Genomic DNA, 8,211 nt, shown 5'->3' on the forward strand with positions numbered 1-8,211 from the left:
TCTATGGATTTTATAGCGATTGAAGGAGAGATCACTTTGTCGATAACCACTGGATTACAGCCTCAACAAAAGACCATCTGGCTCACTTTTCTGGTCATTCACATGCCTTTGGCTTACAACACAATCTTCAGATGACTTGGACTAGATGTGCTTCGAGCAATTATTTTCATATATCATTTGTTCATCAGATTTTCAACCCAAAATGGAATTGGAAAAATCTGAGGAGATCAAATGCTCGTCCAACAATGTTTCCTTACAACTATCAAAGAAAAATGATCAACAGATGTTCTCCTGATTGAAATCATAGAGACAAGTTGGAAGAGTCCCAAGGAGAACCAGCCAAGCAACTTATCACAATCTCCTTTGGAGAAGACCCAAATTGAATGATTTAGAATGGTTCTTAGCTAATGCCCAACAACAAGGATTGGCTAATGATTTTTCTATGGGATAATGAGGACATTTTGCCTGGTTGGCATATTAGGTATTCCTTTGGACATCATTGTCCATAGGTTAAACATGAACCTAGAGCACCAACCGATGTAACAAAAAAAGACAAGTTTCTCCCTAGAGAGATAATAAGCAATTGAAGAAGAAGTGGACAAACTCCTAATAACAGGATTCATCCGAGAAACCCATTATCCAAGTGGCTTGCTAACATCGTCAAGATCAAGAAAGCAAATGGCAAGTGGATGAATTGCATTGATTATACTGACCTCAATAAGACATATCCAAAGGATAGCTTTCCTCCCCAAGGATTGATCAGCCCATGGATACCACCTCGGGATACCAACTATTGAGTTTCATGGATGTCTTTTCAAGATACAACCATATTCAAATAGCTCCCGAGAATACAAAAAAGATGACATTCATAATTGATAAAGATTTGTATTATTACAAAATGATGTCTTTTGGGTTCAAAAATATAGAAGCCACATATCAACGTCTTGTCAACAAGATGTTTAAGTATCATATTGGATGCAATATGGAAGTCTACATTAATGATATGCTAGTGAAGAGTGTTGAGGTTGATCAGCACGTAGCCGATCAAGAAGAAGCTTTTGGTGAGCTGAGATGGCATAAAATAAAACTCAATTCGAACAAGTGTAGTTTTAGAGTGATCTTAGAAAAAATTTTAAAATTCATGGTGACTCAGTGAGGGATAGAGGCTAGATCGGAAAAGATCCAGATACTATTGGACTTGAAGCATCTAAGTACCAAAAAAAGATGTGCAGCACCTAGTGGGTTGGGTAGCGTCTCTCAGCTAATTTATTTCGAGGTCGACTGAGAAGTGCCTCCCCTTTTTCAAGGTCCTAAGATTAATGAAGACTTTTAAATGGTCGGATGGATATTGAACTACTTTTAAGAAACTCAAGCAGTACCTCGGGCCCCTTCTACTTCTTTCCAAACTGATAGAAAATGAGGAATTATTAATGTACTTACTATCTCACCTATTGCTGTTAGCTTAATTTTGGTTTGAGAAAATACAAAAACTCAGAAGCCAATTTATTATACAAGCAAAATTTTTTGGGATGTAGAAACCAGATACTTCAAGACTGAAAAGATGATTTACGCGCTCATCACTTCCGCGCCATGTCTTCGACTGTATTTTCAAATCCATTCGGTGATCATCTTAACCGATCAACCTTTGAGGGTGATTCTCCAAAGGCCAGACACCTCCAGATGCATGGAGAAATGGGCAATTGAGCGCAAAGAATTTGATGTCAATTTTTGTTCTCGACCTGCATGCAAGCCCAAATCTTGGTTGACTTCCTCATAGAATGTGCCATTCCCAACAAAGAATCATCTTTGATATGGCTTGAGGAAATCGAAGAAGTGCCACGATGGGTTCTGCACATAGATAGAGCCTCAAACTCACAAGAATGTAGAGTCAGACTCATCCGCACTAACCCGAAAGGAGTTGTAATGGAATACACTCTCCTATTCGCCTTCAAAGATTCTAATAATGAGGTCAAATATAAAGCTCTGATTGTTGGGCTCCATATTGTCAAAGAACTTAGGGTAAAGGATCTCCAAGTTTTCACCGACTCCAAATGGATCATTAGCCAGGTTTGAGGAGAATACAAAGCTCGAGACCCAATAATAGCCAAATATCTATAGAAGCTCAAGAAGCTTTCCACAGCTTTTCAGACTTTGGAAGTCCAACATATACTAAGATCAAATAATGCCCAAGATGATGCCTTGTGTCACCTCACAAAAACCTTAGGATTCTCTGACCATAATAAAAGAGTCTTCATCGAGTATTTACAAAGATGAAGTATCGAAGAACCAATAGTATTACAGGTTGGATATGAGTCAAGCTGGATGGATCCTTTCATCGACTATTTGGTCAAGGACAACCTACCAGCCGACCCTATCAAGACTCATAGGTTTAAGCGCCAAGCTCTGTGGTATGTCTATTTAGAAGAAAGATTTTATAAGAAGTCATTTTTGCTACCTCTACTTCATCGCTTATGTCCATCTAAGGCACATTATGCTTTTTGAGTGGTCCATGAGAGAATTTGTAGGAATCACTTGGGGGGCAGATCCTTAGTCTATAAATTCATCTGATAAGGATACCATTGACTGACACTATAATAAGATGCAGTTGATCTTGTCAGAAAATATGAATAGTGCCAACGATATGCCCATATTCAATGAAGGCCACTACTCAACTTACACCGATCACAATGCTTTGGCCTTTCACTATGTGGGGAAGTGACATCCTCAGACCGTTTCCATAAATGACTGATCAAAGAAAGTTTCGGATCATCATGATTAATTATTTCATCAAGTAGGTCGAAGTTGAGCCTTTGGCACAGATTACTGAAGGAAAGATTTAGGACTTTGTTTGAAAATCAATCATTTGTCAGTTCGAACTTTCGTGAGCTATCTCATCGACAACGAACATCAATTTAACAATATGAAGTTCAAGAATTTCTACTCATAGCTCCATATCAACCACAGGCTCATCTCGGTTAGCCATTTATAGTCTAATGGAGAAGATAAGGTAACCAATTATATAATCTTGCGAGGGCTAAAGTCAGGCTTGGCCAGACGAAGGGATTGTGGGCTGAGGATCTTTACAATATCCTTTGAGTATACTAGATAATAACTTGGACACCAACTGAGGAAACACCCTTCAACCTTGCCTTTGGAAACGAAGTGGCTATTCTTGTTAAAATCGAAATGCCATAAACCAAGGTAGAACACTAGGATGAGTAGGAAAATTTGGTCAACTTCGGATGAATTTAGATATACTGAAAAAAATAAGGGAGCAAGCTTAGATTAGGGTGGCTTTATATCAGCAACAGATAGCTGCTACTATAACACTAGAGTCAAAGAGAAGATATTCCAATCTGGCGACCTCATCCTTGAATGGGCCAAAGTGTCCAAACCTACAGAACAGAAAAAATTAGCCCCAAATTGGAAAGGACCCTATAGGGTCACTGAGGTCATCAGACCTGAGACTTATAAAATTGAAAATCTTGATGACATCTCTATTCCTCAGATTTGAAACGTCAAGAACCTCAGAATGTATTATCAGTAAGGCTTATAATTATTCTTTCTTTTAAAGTTTATATAAGTTTTGCTTGAAAAATGATTTAGTCAAATGGGGTTAGACTTGTCTGACGTATTGCACCAGATATCATCAAGGATAATGACCGAATATCGATCCTCAAATAGCTATTGAATAGAAAAATCAACTAATGAATATTCAAATACTAGTCTGAACCCTGACGACTAGATCAAACTGAATCAATCCCTTGGAGGTATCTTGGCTTTGGTCGAGACCTCCAAATTACTGATCTGCTAGATGCTGACGATCAGAAAATATCTTGATCCGAGTGGGACTCCATAAGATTATTCATCAAAAACTTTCCGATCACATGTTATATGATCAGACATGAACAATGCTATCAATTTCACAAAACTCTCCATCAAGAATTGACATCGGATTGACTTTAGATAAAGTGACCTAGGTCAAGGATACACCTGGATCACTGTAAGCCAATCTGAACAAACAATAAAATCCACTTTGGAATTGTTCAAGGGTATCGACCTTGGACAACTATCCGAGCTGACCATCCTCACTCCAACACAAGTTCGAAGAATTTACCAAGTTGACATATGATCAAAATAAGAAATACATCAAAACATAAAGAAGTGAAGTCCATTTCATTACTTAAAGAAAGTTTACTACAGAAAGATCAAAAGCAAAATACAAGTTAAGAATCTTCAGCATCCTCGACTGAGGCCTTAGCAGCATGCTCGGCCATGGCTTCGGTCAAGTATTCAGTTTGCAGCAGTCAACTCAACAGTGTCCTCAACTATAGGCTCAGTAATGGACTCAATCACAGGCTTGATAGATATTTTGGTAGCTGTGATAGGCTGAATAGTCTGATCATCCTCCTAGCCTCATCTTCGCTGACTTCAGATCTAGCCAATCGATATTGACTTTAGGAAACAGTCGAGCAACCTGAGCCTTGCAAGCCTGGAACTTGTACATATATGCGTCTGAGGACCCTTTAGTGACCTCAGCTTCAAAATCCAGCAAATTGCTAAAGTCTTTTACAACCTTTAATTTGGCCTCCGCTATTGCTTTCGACTTCTCTACCTCCAATCGGGCCTTGACAAGCCTTATTTTATCTTCAGCAACCTTGATTGTTGCCTCACCAGGCTCCATAACTTCCCTAAGCTCGACAATCTTCCACTATCGCATTTCAGCGATGTCATGCCCTACAACAATAGAGCCTTTGAGGGTCTCGATCCTCTTTCAAGCCACCAAGAGTTTGGATCTGACCTAGGATGTCTCCTCCTCGACCATCTTCTTGGCCTCCTCAACTGTCTTTTTCACCTCCTCGATAGTTTTCATCTGGGCTTCGATAGTCTGAAGGTTCCCCTCAAGCTTTTGCTTCACCTAATTAAGCCCGATGAGACCCTCATTAAAGATAGTAATGTCATGAACTAGCTGCAACAAAAAATAAGTTAGTGATCTTGGAAGCATGAGGAATAAGAAATCTGAATAAGATAGAAGCTTATCTGAGAAGACCACTAAATGAGATGTTCAAGACCTCATCTAGAGGATGGGATTTCTTCTCCATCTAGTCAGATGGCAACAGCAACATCTTCATCAGCTCCCCGACGAGCCAATGATTATGAAGAGCAAAGTCACCTCTCCATACCTTCTTCATCAATGCAATGAAGTTCTCTTCGATCCTGATTGAGGAAGACCTTGCTTCGAGTCTTGCCGATAGGGTCGGTGCCACTGAAAAAAGTGGCAGTGATGTCAGATGAGGTGAGGATAGGGGCTATCAAGAGGTGATGGAGTTAAAGCTCGGACTGACTTCGGATTAATCGGAAGAGCTGATTTTAGTAGGAATGCAATGATGACCTTGGGCACATCATTAATCTCTATGGGGTTGGTGCTCAAGGTCACAGTTGATCGAGCAAGTGCTGATGAGACTAGAGGAGCTGGAGTAGAAGTCATCAGTTGGACTTCTACTTCTTTGATGAGGGCTCTCTCCTGGATGAGCTTGGCCTCTTCTTCAAGGCCAACTTGATCGATTTCAAAATCGGCCTCATCACTGCAAATCGAGGAGAAGGGACTAGTGCAAAAGCTAGAAATAAGACAATGTAATCTACTTAGTCAAAGAACCGACCGTACCTCGAGAAAGCACTAGGCTGATATCGATGTCATAAAGTATTTGCTCAGTCATCAATTCCTTCAACTTCGGTACTTTGACATCGAGCAGAGTATGATAATCCTCTACATCCTTGGGAAGGACCAACTTCTCTTTATTTAGAGAAAGTTAAGGATCACCCTAGATCCAATTGAAGCCCATAGAAGATCCGAAGAAATAAAAAAGAAATGACTTTTCTAGTCGTGGATTGAAGAAGGGAGCCCTATGATGAATTTATATCCGAACTGGAGAGAGAAGTACCATCACCTTTTTTATGGGAATGTTTCTTTAAGATAAACATCGTTTTGAAGAGCGAGTACTCAGAGGGATGCCAAACCAGTTACCAAGAATAGTGAAGATTACAATCATCCGAATAGAGTTCGGAGTGATCTAGATAGAAAGGACTTGATAAAAATCTAAGAGATTACTTGCAAAAGAATGAAAAGGGAGATGAAGACCTGCTTAGAGGGTCTCCTCGTACAAGGTGACTCGACCCTCCAGAGCACTAGAACATGATCTTTCTGATCTAAAACCTTTAGTCGAAAAAAAGATAGAGTATTGGGACTAAAGCCTTCTAAGATCGGCCTCGGTGATGCTCAACTCTCCATTAGTAGGGCCCCAGAAGTCTCTGAACCTCCGTATAGGACTATTTGAGCTGTGAGGTTTAGAGGACTCGCACCTAGACGAGGGGTCAGCTTTAGTAGCAGTCTGAGGAATATCCTCAGGTCTAGCTTGAGGAGGAGATGGTCGAGAACCCCTATCGTTTCGAAGACTTTCACCCCTGATCTCACTACCAGAAGATATTGAAGAAGCAAAATAAAAAATTTGCTATAAAATGAGAAGATCGAATAGAGAAATGAACGAAAGAGAGGACCAAAGCACGAAAAGATAGAAGAAGGAGGGGGACCAACCAAGGACAAGCTTGAAGAACTAAGAAGGCTGCTAGAGCTAGAGAAGGCGACAATAGTGGCAATGGTGGGAGTCTCTCTGGCAGACCTGATGGCAAAGCAGTGGCAGCAAAGCTCAACTAGGCAAATAGGAGGAAAAGAAAAATTGGAAGGCCTATTTATACCATTGTTCAATGGTCTAGATTAAAGCCCCCGACCATCCACTATCGCCATGTGGCATAGATCGAGGCCACCCAATCATGCAACTCTGTATTGTAACTCCATCAGATCCAACCACATAGGCCAATCCATAAGAGACAGAGTCAGGCTTATCAACATTCAATATAAGGCAAGTCATGATAGGCCCAAATGCAACTACCGAATTTCACCATTTTCGAGTCATTATGCCACTCTACCTCGAGCCGTCCATCCCTCATTATTGCGGTGGGGTTCGCGAAGGGATGGATTAATACAGCTTCAAAATTCTCTCTATCAAACACTCCGAATTGGATGACCTGACTCATAAGATAGAATAAAGACCAAGGCTTGAGTATGCGCAAGTTGAATGATTCATTAAACAAATAAAAGGCCAAGGTCTTATCCTGAAGACCACTACTTTCTCCATCCAAAGCAGCTACTCCGGATTTCAAAGTGGGGGGCAAGTATTGTGTGAGGGTATCATCTGACCTCGACCTTTCTCTTTGGACAACAAGCACCCACTTCGGTTCTCCGAAAATGAGGATCGGGCAGCTATGGGGAACTAACCCATTTTCTTAGTCTTAACCTGATGACTTGGTTGGTCTCATACTGACCCCATGAAAGGATCTGAGCTGACGATTCACAGAGAACCTGAGGTGTTGGACCATTTCAGGAGAGAACATGGGCTAATGGAAACTTCCTCCAATCTCAGACAATTATAAGGGAATGTGGTATGTAAGTTAATACTATGTATTGTCCACTACCCACGATTGTATCGTGGATCCTAATTCTCTATAGTGGCTACCGATAGATAAGATAACATACTACTTTCCCTTTCCATAAAAAGGGGTACAAAGCATCCTTTGGTGAGCTCTTTGGGACTCTCAAGAACTAGAAACACTCACTCATTCTCTCCCTCTTGCTATTTCTAAAGCTTCGGCTAACTTAAGTATCAAAGGATCCTCTATTAGAGAATTTTCAATAATTGACTTCTTTTTTAAGATCTGGATGCCATCATTCATTCTCGAATATCCATTAACCATCGAGCCTTGGATTAAACTTGCACTAACCACAGCCATTCTCTTCTCATATTGGAGTCTTATGGCAACACTAAGCATGATCTTTTTGAGGAAGAACAAATATATCATAATATGAGTTAATTGCAATGGACATTAGAATATAGGTGATCAATAATTTAGGTTGAAGAAGTTGCATAAGATTAACAAAAGAAATTATGTGAAGATGTTTAATGCACAAAAATCGATAAATACATTTGAAAACCTATAACAACATAAGATCACATCTAAAAGGACAAGCTAAAAGATGTTATATGGGTTTCTCGACTTTATAAAAATTTCTAAGATCTATCTAATACAGAGCCAATATAGAACTAAACATATAATTGCATGAGCCTCATATTCACTCTATTTAAGCCATGGCATTCG

This window comes from Elaeis guineensis, chromosome 4 (assembly GCF_000442705.2).
Source record: "Elaeis guineensis isolate ETL-2024a chromosome 4, EG11, whole genome shotgun sequence".
NCBI classification, from domain to species: domain Eukaryota; kingdom Viridiplantae; phylum Streptophyta; class Magnoliopsida; order Arecales; family Arecaceae; genus Elaeis; species Elaeis guineensis.